The sequence below is a fragment of the Schistocerca nitens genome, chromosome 5, assembly GCF_023898315.1.
Source record: "Schistocerca nitens isolate TAMUIC-IGC-003100 chromosome 5, iqSchNite1.1, whole genome shotgun sequence".
Classification (NCBI taxonomy): Eukaryota; Metazoa; Arthropoda; class Insecta; order Orthoptera; family Acrididae; genus Schistocerca; species Schistocerca nitens.
The window spans coordinates 805,731,960-805,746,379 of record NC_064618.1 but is presented as its reverse complement, the minus strand read 5'-3'; the positions used below and the strand labels follow the sequence as shown (position 1 = coordinate 805,746,379).

Sequence of the window (14,420 nt, the reverse complement as noted above, 5' to 3'; positions counted from 1 at the left end):
GTTTCTGAGGTTTTTTGGAGCTGCCTTCACACAGGACATGAAACCTAACATGGAGATGAAGTTGGAACGGATTTTGTGATGACGTAACATGAAGTTTCACGTTGCGAACCATTCACATCCTAGGCTGGACAGTGCAGAAGCTGTACTGTAATACAGTTCATAAACTTGAGTTCTGTGTTTGATTATGTATGTATTACAATTTGTGAACTATGAAAATACATTGTTTCAAGGTGCTGGTATATTAAAGAAACATAAACACCCGTGACTTTTTGTACTGTTTACTATAATGAAACCCTGGGAAATAATGTCAGTTGTTAATACTAACACCTAGCCCACAAGTGCAAAAGTGTAGGATGGGAAGACATATCTTCCCAGATGCTTACTGAGCCTGTGTGTGTGTGTGTGTGTGTGTGTGTGTGTGTGTGTGTGTTTTCATTGGTCTTGTAGAAAATAGAGCGAGTGAGAGTCTTATGTTGTGGGTTGCATATATCAGAAATCAGGGCAACCCTTCACTCCTATAACGGCTTCCATCATTCCTTCTGGTGCGAGTAGGACGTGTCAGAACAGTGGCTCCGCCGTCGCTTCCTACTCGTACACTCGTTCTCTCTTAGTGAAACGTGCAGGAGTGTTAGGGCTCTTTCCGACGTAACCACTTAGCAGCGCTGGAGACGGCGAGTGCTGCAGCTATTTGAGTGGTTTCACACGCAGCCACAGCCATTGAACGGTGGCGCTACTTGCCGGTCGGTGTTCTGCTTTGCTGTGAGTGGCGACCACAAATAGTGGCTCCACTCGCGACTGTGCAAGGAATTTACCAGTAATGGTAGCGTTCAAACTACGCCACATTCACATCAAAGTTTCAAACAGGGGAGCACAGCGCCCCTAACGCGGGGGCCGGGGGTCGCTGTTATAAAGCGGATGTGATTGGTTGTGCACTGTCGTAGACAGTGCTGTTGGGATACGGGAATACACGAACCAAACATCAATACTGAAGAATGAGATTTTCACTCTGCAGCGGAGTGTGCGCTGATATGAAACTTCCTGGCAGATTAAAACTGTGTGCCGGACCGAGACTCGAACTTGGGACCTTGGCCTTACGCGGGCAAGTGCTCTACCATCTGAGCTACCCAAGCACGACTCACGCCCCCTTCCTCACAGCCTTACTTCTGCCAGTACCTCGTCTCGAGTCTCGCCCCGGCACACAGTTTTAATCTGCCAGGAAGTTTCATCAATACTGAAGATATCATCATTGAAATTGAAAAAGATGCCTGCCGTACGGGACATGAAACATGACGAATATAGCAACAGTACTGAAATACGGATAGAAATAAAGTAGGTGATGATAAAGATCTGATAAATACTCTCCCGCCAGGAAGAGAAAGTTTTCTGTCACTGCAGACGAACTACGCCCCAAGCCTGAAAACCATATTGCTCACAAGCAGAAGCGTAACAGAGTCAGTCAACGTGTGAGATATGCAGAACTCAGGCATGCCCATACATTAATCGAAAGCAGAAATAGATCAGTTGTTCTATGGAAAAACTTGCGTAATCTTGGTATGGGAAAAGTAGAAGCTGCTGCTGATCCCACTGCCCCGACCCAAGATCTGAACCGGTGCTTCACATTACCTACAACCACAATTGAACCAACAAACGAAACAGACTCGTTGGTTGCTTCACGGGGCTAAAAGACTTTAACCATGAAAAATTCTATCTGAAGCATGTAACTTGCAATACCGTCAAAAAAGCCATCATCCTTATCAGATTACTATATAGTGAACATGATGGCATCACTATTCAAACGATGCTAATTATTGAGCTGCTACTGCCTACTATAATATATCTTCAACCACTCCTTAATTACAGTTGTTTTCCCTGAGGCCTGGAAATAGGGACTCTAGTATGATTAAAATTACTTGATAGTCGACACTTAAAGTGTTGGAAGTATCTTCCTCCAGTCAGACCGCTCAACGTCACGCCCGAACTATTCGCCGTTGCGAAGCTACCACATCAAATGGTTCGTGCATTTCCAATTCATTGTCTGGTGTGTGTGTGTGTGTGTGTGTGTGTGTGTGTGTGTGTGTGTGTGTGTGTGTGTGTGTGTGTCGACTCCTGAGTCCAGCCCTTTTATTTCGCATTTCATCACACATGGTGCACAACTCAAAACAACACACAAAAAACAATGGCAACGAAATAATTTTTATTGTCGTATTGACTTTTTATTATTTCCATGTATTTATCTTCCTATCATTCTGTTTTCGTTTTCTCTAGCAAGTTCCGACCTGGACTGCTCAGGTCGGTATCGCGTCATCTCGCGTAGCAAAAGCGAGATGGTTCAGTTCGCTTTTAGCGCTGACACTGACTTTTTTTTTTTTTCTTCATTAGTTTGCTCGGACCGGCCAGCTTTAATCGGCGTGAGCAAATCGAGCGTGATTAATAGTTCTGCCGTAAGTTTCTGAACGCCGCTTCCTCGGATACACTGCACATAAAGAGGTAGTGGGTAAGGTTAGGACATGAATGTAAAATGAGGGCTACAAAACGCTGTCTGCCGTAGTTAGTCATTGGTAATTTAAAATCAGCTGTGGACAGAACAACTTGCATTCCCTCCATGTCTGATGGCAGCAGCTTCCAAAATTGCTTCGTGTTACATGAACACTTGTGAAATGATCCGCCTTGTTTGCATGTCGCGTTTATCCGAGCGGTAGCCGATGTGGCAACACTGCAGCGCCAAGTGACAGACGTCCACTGTCAAGCAATTTTAAACGCAGTATAGCTAACACACTACTTAAAAAGGACGTAAAGGACTTCGTAACAGCACCCTCCCACTACCGACCTGTTTCCTTTCTTCCTGCATTATCCAAGGCCTTAGAATATGTGGTCCACGACCAGCCAACAAACTACCTAACTACAGACAGCCTACTAAGCGAATACCAATCAGGTTTCCGTAAACATCGCAGCTCAACATCTGCCTTAATATAGGTAACAGATGACATAAAGCTTCCACGAATACACAAAAGCCAACTGGCATGTGCTTCTTAGATTTCAGCAAAGCCTTTGACACTATCGGCGATGGCATTTTAATTGCCAAACTTAGCAGGCTAAATTTCTCCCTAAAAGCAGTCCAATGATCTCGGTCATACCTGACGTCTCGCCACGAATGCCTCACGTCTGGCACCATAAAGTCGCAATGATGGCAGGTAGTATCAGGCGTCCCCCAGGGTTCGGTATTAGGTCCTATACTCTTTTCATTGTATGTAAATCATGTGTCATCAGTTCACTGCAAGTACAAACTCACGGCGCCTGAAACAGCTTATGAATGTCTTTATTCGCTATATCGTTAGTATTAAATTCTTTGATCATGTTTCACAATTACGCAAGTAACTATCCTTGCTGTGTGCTAACAGGTGCAGAGATTTCATACCACCTGTCTTCTACATTGTCTTGTGAACGAGCAGTGTCCCTCATATCTCTCCTTGACCATAACGATGATACCTGAACAACATGGCAGAAACACCCTTTCCCATCACAGTAAAATCCTTTCTGTCCCACTCCGTCGTTCAGCCACTTCCTTGAAGACCTTCTAAGTTTCGGGAATCCGACTCTAGAATAACCTAGCGCATTACATCAGATGACTTTACAACATCTCAAACTTCAGAAGACAGTTAATGACATGTCAACTAAAGCAACGATAAGGATTACTAGTGCGCGTATACGCACTCGTTAACGTTTTAGATAGTTCTTTTCCAATCAGATCTTTCTCATTTCCCAGTATTGTTAGCTGGTGCTATCACCTTAAATTTCCTTTCTCCAGATCTCACTATATCAGCAAAAATCTATTTTATAACCCGTACATTTTTTATGTATCTGCCACTATCGTTATTATTTTTATTGTTATCACTGTTAGTGGCAGCACTAGTGCAAGTACTAGCACTGTTAACTGTATTAGTGCAGTCAGTATTACTTTCTCTTGTTCTCACGATAGACACTCAAATCATTTTCATTATATTTGTCATATTAAAATGGTTATTTCTTAGGTAGCTTTGATGTAAAAAGGGTACAGTATGTGTGAAGACCTGAATCAATGTAAGAGAGAGCCTAATGGCCATAGTTACATCGGATTAAATAAATCCATAATATTTAAAGACACTCTCCAGAGAATATTAAACTGCCTGTGTAAATCCAGGTAGCTGAAGTTCTGTTTTAAACAGTCCGCCTATGCTCCTGCGGTTACCTCTGCGCTTCCACAATTTTACTAACATCAACAGTGTGATCCTCCAGAACCAACTTATCTTCAAAAATCACCTTTGCAGTTACACCACCAACAAACGATGCTCAATCGGGGGTTTACTGTGTTGCCATACCAGGAAAATGACAGGATACAGCATGAGGATATCTCGAATGACCGTTTACTTCAGAGCCCTGATGCTGGTTCAAATGGCTCTGAGCGCTATGGGACTTAACATCTGAGGTCATCAGTCCCCTAGAACTTAGGTTTAAGTAAACCTAACTAACCTAAGGACATCACATACATCCATGCCCGAGGCAGGATTCGAACCTGCGACCGTAGCGGTTGCGCGGTTCCAGATTGTAGCGCCTAGAACCGCTCGACCACTCCGGCCGGCTTGGACCCAACAGAACTGACCTGGAGTCAACATATTTGTCGCGAGAAATAATAAAACTTAGGCTGCTAGACGTACTTGAACAAACGCACGCAGCTTTTCCACATGTCACTGCCGAACGTTGGTGAGTGTGCAACGGCACGTCATAAAAGAAGGAGAAAATGCCGCGCCTGGGTGTCTTCACGGATTCTGTTGTTTATAGACTTGTTATCGACGTAGCAGCTGACAGTTCCAGAACTGAGACGAATAAGGAAGGGGCTAAGAGATTACCAGACGACTGCCTGTAATTAACACCTTCAGTGGCTTCAATATCCAACAACATAGTAGAATCGCGGCAGTATGCTTTTGCATCACACACAGCTCGCTCACAAAAATTACCCTGTGTTTAAGTTAGGAGTTTTCGTCACTCTTGTTTTTAATTAGACTACTGTGTTACGTGGGAAAAGCTTTCCGTCTGGCCACATAAGAAGCCTGCGGTAGTGCCGGAGTTTGGTAGAATATTATTTCATTCTCTGTAAAAATTAAATGACAATCTAAGCTATAATACATTTCTCTGGTCGTCTCTCTTTATGTCTGAAGTGCAACTGCTCACATCATTGCAGGTTACTTGGACCAGCTGACTGGCCAGTGCTGTCGTAGTTAAATGCGCTGGTAAAACTGTTCTCGCCGGCCGCTGTGGCCGAGCGGTTCTAAGCGCTTCAGTCCGGAAGCGCGCTGCTGCTACGGTCGCAGGTTCGAATCCTGCCTCGGGCATGGATGTGTGTGATGTCCGTAGGTTAGTTAGGTTTAAGCAGTTCTAAGTCTAAGGGACTGATGACCTCAGATGTTAAGTCCCATAGTGCTTAGAGCCATTTCATTTGAAAGCTGTTCTCCCGCATTATCGCTCACTCTGTGTGCGTGTAACACATCATAAAACGTATTTTTATGATCGTATTTGACTGTACTGGACACAGCTTATCTTCCTCTTCACATGATACGAAATCAAGTGAGATTCAAGGAAATGCGGAAGAATACATGGTGTAATATTTAAATCTGATGTTATCTTGTCATGAACGGAGTATAGTGATGTATCTAGCGATTGGAGCGTACTGTTTCCATCTCAATAGTTGTGTCTGTTATGACGATACGAAAGTAACGACAATACAACAAACACCCAGTTCCCGACCGGCTAATATCTGCGGCCCGGCCGGGAATCGAACCCGGGCCACTTCGCTTAGCAGTCTATCTCGCTGACTGAGGCGGACAGTACTGTTTTCTTAATCATCATTTCTATATGCACGTCAGTGCATCTTTCTTTGTACCTAATAAACACGGAAAATATATTTCAAACTTTAATATTTCGCTTACCTCAACGTCGAAATTAATCTCGCTTCTGCGGGATAGCCTTTCTCATGGCATCATGGCAGTGTCTTTTCTTCGAGTCACGTTGCTGATTACAGCCAAAATTTCTTGACATGAATTTTTCGACATGCGAAAATAAAGAATTGATCATCATCTCGTTGAAAATCATCAAATAATGTGTGAAAAGATCAAAGATTGTGTCTTTCTAAAACCAGTGGAAGGATCCAGAATCTCCATTTCGGTGTTTATTCTTACTCCGAAAAAGAAGCAGAGCTAGAATGAAGTCATCTTCTATGTTCATGCCCACTGGAATAGTGACAGATTTTATACAAGGTGAGCAGAGACTGCAGCACCACTAACGCACGTTTGAACTGAAAGCTCGGTAGCAGCGCCCCCAGCGTCAGCGGAAGATCCGCTTGCGAGCCGCTGAGTAGCGCTGCGAAGTGGCCCCGTGTGAAGCCGGCCTTGGCTTTGTGTGTGTGTGAAAAGAATATTCAGTACCAACCGTTCCGTCATCTTATTGATACGTAATAATCGTCATGCTAAACGGTTGCGTATGTAGCGGAAATGCTGCGAGTCATCAGTTATACTTGCGAACTTGTGTAATCGCTCTCCGTTCTACCCACTTGTACCCGACAACAAGATCAACGAACAGCGGTGAAGACTCGCGAGTCGAGTCTTGGAGCATGCAGAGACGGAGTCGGTAAGACTCAACGGAGGAGCAAGCCGCTGAAGATGTCCAACGCAGTTCTGGACGAAACGTTAGGAACAGAAGAGTTTCGTGGACCACGGCCTTATACTTCGAAAGGTGTACCAACAGCAGTGTCATACGGCCATGAAAGCCTTCATTCTATCACGAAAATACAGAGCTACTCCGTGATGATACAAACTTTCTGGATGATGGAGAATAGTAAGTGTATTAATTTGAGGTAAGGGACCATGGTCCGGAAACGACAGGGTCGAAAGGTGTAAGCGAAAATCGTTGTGGTACCTCTGACAATGGAATATATGTAAAACATTTATACTTTAAGAGCTGTGAAACACATCTCTTGTACTGCACCTCTTTGGTTTCCATATTTTCGTGGAAGATAGTGTGGACCAATACAGGAATGAAATATCCAGTAAATATGGGCTCTAATTGTATACCTTAAGAGATGTGGGTCCTTTTTCAGTCTTTGTTTTAGTCATTCTTTTTCTGTCTGCAAATGTTATAGTTATTTCCAATTTGAAGCCAGGGGTTGAAATTTTGTGGCAGATTGGAACGCGGATCCTTTGTCTTTCGCGAGCAGTGCCCTTGCCGACAGTCCTTAACAGCATTGGTCCGGATTCTGCTGCCTATCCGGCACACAGTTTTAACCTACTAGAAAGTTTCAAAATAGCGCATATTGCTCCAGAGCCGAAGATTTGTTCTAGAATAATTGTTGCAAAGTTGGACACGCCCTCTTTAAGGCGAGAGGTGGGAACACTTAATGCACCTAGGAACATTGTCGAACATGTCATTTTGGTGGTCCAGGTTTGGGGAGGCATAAAGTTGGTTGGTCGTACTGTCTTTCATCCATTGAACGTAGTGCACTTATCGATCAAACCTATTGTGGCACTTTACTATTTTCCTGTGTGCGTTTCTTTCAGACCATGACTCCTTTTTCAGGGGTGACAATGCGCGACCGCATCGAGTAGCGGAGGTACATACACCAACGAACACCCAGCAGTTGTCAACTGCACTGATGGATGAATGTAATCCCCCGAGATGATCTCACACTTTAACAACCGTGTGCCGCAGATTGTAGTATCCAAGGGACCATCGTGAAGCGTGGTGTGGTGACTTCAGTGTAATTATTCTCGTTCAATAAAAGTGTCCCATCTGTTCGTGTGACTGTGTATCTCCTCATTATACTGTAGCAAATCTTTTTGTTTATGGGCCAAGTTAAATAGAGCTATGTTGCTTGGCAGTGACACATCATGCAAAAGTTACTTGCGCTCCTAAGTTTTGCGGACCAGTGAAGAATCCATACATGCACTCTTAAGACAAGATAAACGACACACCACGAAGGAATTATCCGAATGGAAATCGGTAGACGACAGGTATATGTGCAGAGAAGAGAAACAAATCATTACAATGTCAGAAAAAAATCCATGATTTATTCAAGAGAAAGACCTTCACAAGTTGAGGGAGTAAATAATGCGTTGGTCCACCTCAAGCAGTTACGCGATTTGGCGTCGATTGATGGAGTTGGATGTTGTTCTGAGGGATATCGTGCCGAATTCTACCCAATTGGCGCGTTAGATCGTCAAAATCCCGAGCTAGTTGGAGGGCCCTGCACACAGTGCTCCAAATTTATTAATTGGGGAGAGATCGGCGACCTTGCTGGCCAAAATAGGATTGGCAAGAACGAAGACAAGCAGTATAAATTCTCGCGGTGTGCAAGCGGGCTTTATCTTCATTATCTTGCTGGAATGTAAGCCCAGGATAAAGAACAACAAAACGGCGCGTAGAATATCGTCGACGTACCGCTGTGCTGTAAGGGGGCCGCGGAAGACAAGGGTTCCTGCTGTGAAATGAAGTGGCACCTCAGACCATCTCTGCTGGTTGTCTGACCGAATGGCGGGGGACAGTTAGGTTCGTATCCCACCTGTCCAGGGAGTCTCCAGACACATCTTCCCTGGTCGGCGGAGCTCATTCGAAGCGGAACTCATCACTGAAGATGATTCTAGTCCAGTCAGTGTGCTTCGATGCCGAAGACGCGACTGGAGACGTCGCGGTGAGATACTATCGTCCGCGATGCGGCCCGACAACCAGGCGTGATTGGGTTGTCATCCGCGGCACCCTTGCAGCACGCTGATATTCTGCGCCGCATTTGGTAGCCCTTCGCGACTAGCTGTACTGGGCTTACATTTCAGCAAGATAGTGCCCGCCTGCTCACTCTGAGAGTTTCTACTGCTTGTCTTCGTGCTTGCCAAACCATGCCTTTGGTCAGCGAGGTTGCCGGATGTCTCTCCGACTGAGAACATTCGGTGCATCATGGGCAGAGCCTTCCAACCCTCACGAGATTTTGACGATCTAGCGCGCCAGCTGGACAGAATTCGGCGTGTTATCCATCAGGAGTATATCCAACAACTCTTACCAATCAATAGCAAGTCGAATATCTGCTTGCATAAGGGCCAGAAGTATACCAACGCGTAACTGGCTTAGTGAAGCTCTTTCTTCTGCATAAATCATGCAGTTTTTATGAAATTGTACTCATTTGTTTGTCTGTAAATGTGCGTAACATCCACCGATTTCCGACCCAGTCGAAGAACTCCTTCGTAGTGCGTCCTTTGTTTTTTTGTTAGGGTGTATTATAAAAATGGATATACAGTAGAGCGTCGATTATCCGAACGTCGGTCAACCGAACGACCGCTTAACCGAACTGTGTACTCACTCGCACCTGTTACTCTCCGCCGGCCGGTTGTGGCCGAGCGGTTCTAGGCGCGTCAGTCTGGAACCGCGCGACCGCTACGGTCGCAGGTTCGAATCCTGCTTCGGGCATGGATGTGTGTGATGTCCTTAGGTTAGTTAGGTTTAAGTAGTTCTAAGTTCTAGGGGACTGATGACCTCAGATGTTAGGTCCCATAGTGCTCAGAGCCATTTGTTACTCTCCCACCCTACCGTCCATCATCCCCCTCACTCCCAAACCAAGCAATAGATTGCCACGAATGTGATGAAGAAGACGTTCATGAATGGATGAATATCGATGATGCAGATCCAGGACACCAAATCATGCAGGACAGCGAGATTGTAAACGTCGTCACTGATAAAGATGACGCCGCCAGCATCTCATCAATCAGTGCTCCAGAAAGTGAAGATGAAAGTATACCAACAGCTTCTGAGGCGTTCACTTGTTTAGATACGGCCTTGGGATGGTTTGAAGCCCAAGATGAAAGTGACCAGTTTCAGATATCTGTAACGAAAAAAGTTCGTGACTTAGCTGCTCGTAAGCGTGTAGGCTTGCTTAGACAGACCAAAATAAAGGATTTTTTTAAACGTTAATTATGTATACTGTGTGTATTGTTCATGCAAAATGCGTATGTAATATGTATATATTTGTATTTTTAGGGAGTGTAGCCATGTATGGAAGTGAAACATGGACGATAAATAGTTTGGACAAGAAGAGAAGAGCTTTTGAAATGTGGTGCTACAGAAGAATGCTGAAGATTAGATGGGTAGATCACATAACTAATGAGGAAGTATTGAATAGGATTGGGGAGAAGAGAAGTTTGTGGCACAACTTGACTAGCAGAAGGGATCGGTTGGTAGGACATGTGTTGAGGCATCAAGGGATCACCAATTTAGTATTGGAGGGCAGCGTGGAGGGTAAAAGTCGTAGAGGGAGACCAAGAGATGAATACACTAAGCAGATTAAGAAGGATGTAGGTTGCAGTAGGTACTGAGAGATGAAGAAGCTTGCACAGGATAGAGTAGCATGGAGAGCTGCATCAAACCAGTCTCAGGACTGAAGACCACAACAACAACATGTATATATTTTTGTTTAATAAACTGTGCCGCATACTATATATTCCTACTGAAGTTGCCTTTGTATGTTACTTTGTAATACTAAAAGAGATGCCTGTTTTTATGAATAAATTTACTGTACAGTACTTCTTTTTGACAAATAAACATGTACAGTTCGATTATCCGAACAAACCAGTTTTCCGAACACCCATGTCCCCCTATTTCTTCGGATAATCGACGCTCTACTATATGTGTGTTTGTACGTTGCTCGTGTCCCCCTAAACTACTGGGCCGATCCCAACCAAACATGGTACATACATCCCTTGCTGTCAGTCAACAATTGCTATGAGATAAGAACCACCTACCTATCATAGTTAAGGAGATATGACGTCATGAACACTAAGAGGCGTGACAAACTGCCGCGTCATGCATGAAGTTTTAATTCATTCACTCTTTAGTAAAAGACACTCCTACGTCCAGTCAGAAAATCTCTAGCACCTGGCAGCGCTTTTGAGAACTCCCAGCTGCGAAGCGCAAACAACTGTGGACGAAACAGTAGGCATACCCATAGAGACGTTTACAGAATCGCGTTGTAGACACGCAAAGCAGCTGCGCCCAGCGTACAAAAACCGTCCGGGATACTAAATACATTTGTACGTATGTTTATTTCTTTGTACGATTGTTTTGTACTTTAAAAGGTGTTGTCACGAATACATCAAATAAAATTTTGTTGATATTACACTACAAGCGTAAAGTTCATTCTCTACGCAGACATATTGCAGCAACGATCAACATTTAATCTTTGGAAACTATGTTTGATTCGCATGTTTATTAAATGAAACAAAGCGGGCTCTTTTCGAAGACGGCGACTCTTGCTTCTTTCACTTGTGTAGTTTCGTGTCCAATTGCTTCTCCTGACAAAGAAACATATGGCAGTTGGAAGGATAACAACGTGTAGGTTCCGCTATGTAAAGACTTACCAAAAATAACGACCTCAGCAATGTGTTAATTCAGTGGTCATTTCATTCCACTTCGCCGCTAGCAACATGAGAATTGTGCCAAAGCCTGCTAAAGCAGGCACTCTGCTCATTATTTAAATTAATCACCTTCGGTCGATGGCGTTGGATTACTTAATAAGCTCTGTCAATTTTTCTTTGTCTAATTCCTTCTCGCTTCCAGCAACCTATCAATTCTAGGGATTAATGATAGAATATAAAGTGAAAGACCGTATCGATTAAGTAGAACATTTTTATTTTCTTTATCACGCTGCGCTTGTTAGAAAGCCGCATTTGCTTTAGTGCTACACGGAAATTGTGACAGAGGCACACGTCTGTGTATTGGATAGACTCGTGCTATGTTCATCACTGTGTGTTTGTGTGTGTGTGTGTGTGTGTGTGAGAGAGAGAGAGAGAGAGAGAGAGAGAGAGATAATTTGCGATAGTGAAGTTGTACCACGATCTCGAGTTATTTGTAGCATTTTCTGAGCACTAGGCGACCTGCGTTAAGCGCAGCATGAAGGCAGCGGGCTCGTGGGCGTCCGTCGGACTTTTGCTTCCGCGCGTAACGTTCTCAGCGCAAATAAAACAACTTTCAGAGAAACAGGCGCGTAGGAGCGCCTGGCCTTTCCATTCTTTGTGTGGCCCACTCGGCCACGTTATCTCCCCAGACCAGTGAGCATGCCAAAAATAACATTTAAATACTTATGTCCAAGCTACATCATGCACAATCCCCTACCGTAGATGAGGGCAGTGAAGTATGCGTGTTATCTCATTGCTTTCTCGGTTACCAGCACCAAATTCAAATGGCTCCAAGCACTATGGGACTCAACATCTGAGTTCATCAGTCCTCTAGACTTAGAACTATTTAAACCTAACTAACCAAAGGACAGCACACACATCCATGCCCGAGGCAGGATTCGAACCTGCGACCGTAACAGCAGAGCGGTTCCGGACTGAGGCGCCTAGAACCGCTCGGCCACAGCGGCCGGCTACCAGCACCATCGAAGTTTTAGGGTAGGAAACACTACAGTCGTATTTGAAGTAGTCATCTTAACTGTTGTTTTTATATTACACCCTAGTATGGAAACTGGTGTTTCATATATGTGTAGGTAGAGCAATAGGACATTTTTGAGCCCAAAAGTACTGGATTTGTGTTAGATGTTTGATGAGTTTTGTGCAGTTAAAGCTATTCACTGAGCTACTAAAAACCCAGTCATTACAGACGTAGCGCAAGGTATGATATAGAAACGAAATTGGCCGTACTCATTCAAACGAACCATACCGACATCGGCCTTAAATGATTTAGGGAAGCCGTGGAAATCAATCTGTACATTCGGGCAAGGGATTTGAATCGCTGTTCTCACGAAAATGTCAGGCGCGACCATGCTCACTTATTTAGGTAGTACTTAGATTAGCACAGCCGAGAACGAACGAAAATGGTTTATATTCTAACACAGTCATTCAGTATTGCAATATGGTACGAAACAAATTCGATGCATTGCTGTTGAGTCGCAAGTTTTCCGTTGGATAAGAAATTGTATGTCCAAGTCAGTTCGAGATACTTTTTGTCTTCGTTACACATTTTGCACCAAAGAACTTCGTGTCGAAATTGCTATCCAGATGTAGAAAAGAAGTCCGCTGTGATAATTAATGTGAACACCTAACTCTACAGATTTTTTGCTGTCACCATTTTCATCATCAGGTATACAAATGTTTGTTTTATAAATTCAAAGTACTTTTCTTGCTGCCGTATAATATTTAAGTCATTCCGGCTTTTTATTTTAAGGGCATTTTCAGTGGCTTTATTTAGTTAATCGTTTGTCGTGACAAAAGCTGCCTTTCCCTGGAATCTGACAAAGGGACGCCACTTTACTTGGAATTCGCCACATACGCGCACTGCGATCTTTTGGTTTTCTTTGTTTCCACGTTTTACTAACTAAATTACGAGTATGAGCAATGTTTCATTGTTTATCTAGCAAGATCTTCTAATTCATAGCACGAGAACTGTCACGATTATTGTCGTAAGAAATGTTTTTCATTGGGCGACTCGTGTCCTGTGGATCCATTTTGCCGGATCAACAGTGAAGCACTCCATTTTCTTTAGTTAATAAAATGTGAAAACAAGAAGTCCTGCTCCGTAGCTGCGTGGTCGGCGTAGATAGGATCCATGCGGATAACTCTGGCTCCTTTTCTGGTACTGCCAAGGATTTTTAATTAGTGGGAGGGCTGGTAAGGGGTGCACTGTGCCTCCTGATGCCAACTGAGGAGCCACTTGAGTGAGAAGAAGCGGCGTCAAGGACTAAAAGTTGGCAAGTCGAGCCTTCAAGGGCTGGACGACGTGAATATGTGTCGAATTTTCGTACGTGAAGTGGAAGTGCGTTGTCTGACCAATGGTCAGACGAAACGTTTAGCTGGAATGACAAATAACTAAAAAAATCCAGTGTACATGCTTATAATATTAAAAGTAGAAAGTGTCTGAAAATAAATACTGTGTTACAGTAAGAAAAAGGTATCTGAATCTATAATACGAGTAAGTTACGTAACTTCACCGTAGTTTCATCATTTGGATTGTGTAGGAAGTGTGTGGAGCTATCCTAAGTCCCAACAAAGAAGAGATAGGAAAAGAAATATAAATATTTGCTGTTGTTGATTTCAGCAAACCGTATTGCGATTACAATTTATAGAAACTATCCTTAGAACAAGATAATTAGTTTTTAATTGTGCGCCCTTCTTTTGATGTAAGTTCACCCTCTGGAGAGAGAGGGTAGGAGAGCATCAAAAAAGGACGTGGCTGTAGACGCGGTGGTGTGACTTTTTAACTACTACAAATATTGTTTGGGGTTCAAGGCGTACCGTGTGGTTGCAACGACGCATTGATGACGTTTGTTCTGCGGGGCAGAGTTGTCGAGCAGGTTGAGGGGGGGGGGGGGGGGATTTTCACACATGCTCGCTCGCTCTCTCTCTCTCTCTCTCTCTCTC

General features: G+C 43.9%; 1 protein-coding gene across 3 annotated transcripts in view; it reads left to right on the top strand.

The window, feature by feature from the left end:
- Positions 1–14,420, top strand: part of LOC126259219 (uncharacterized) — a 1,236,031-nt gene that overhangs the window by 299,831 nt on the left and 921,780 nt on the right. The gene's annotated exons all lie outside the window — the stretch shown is intronic.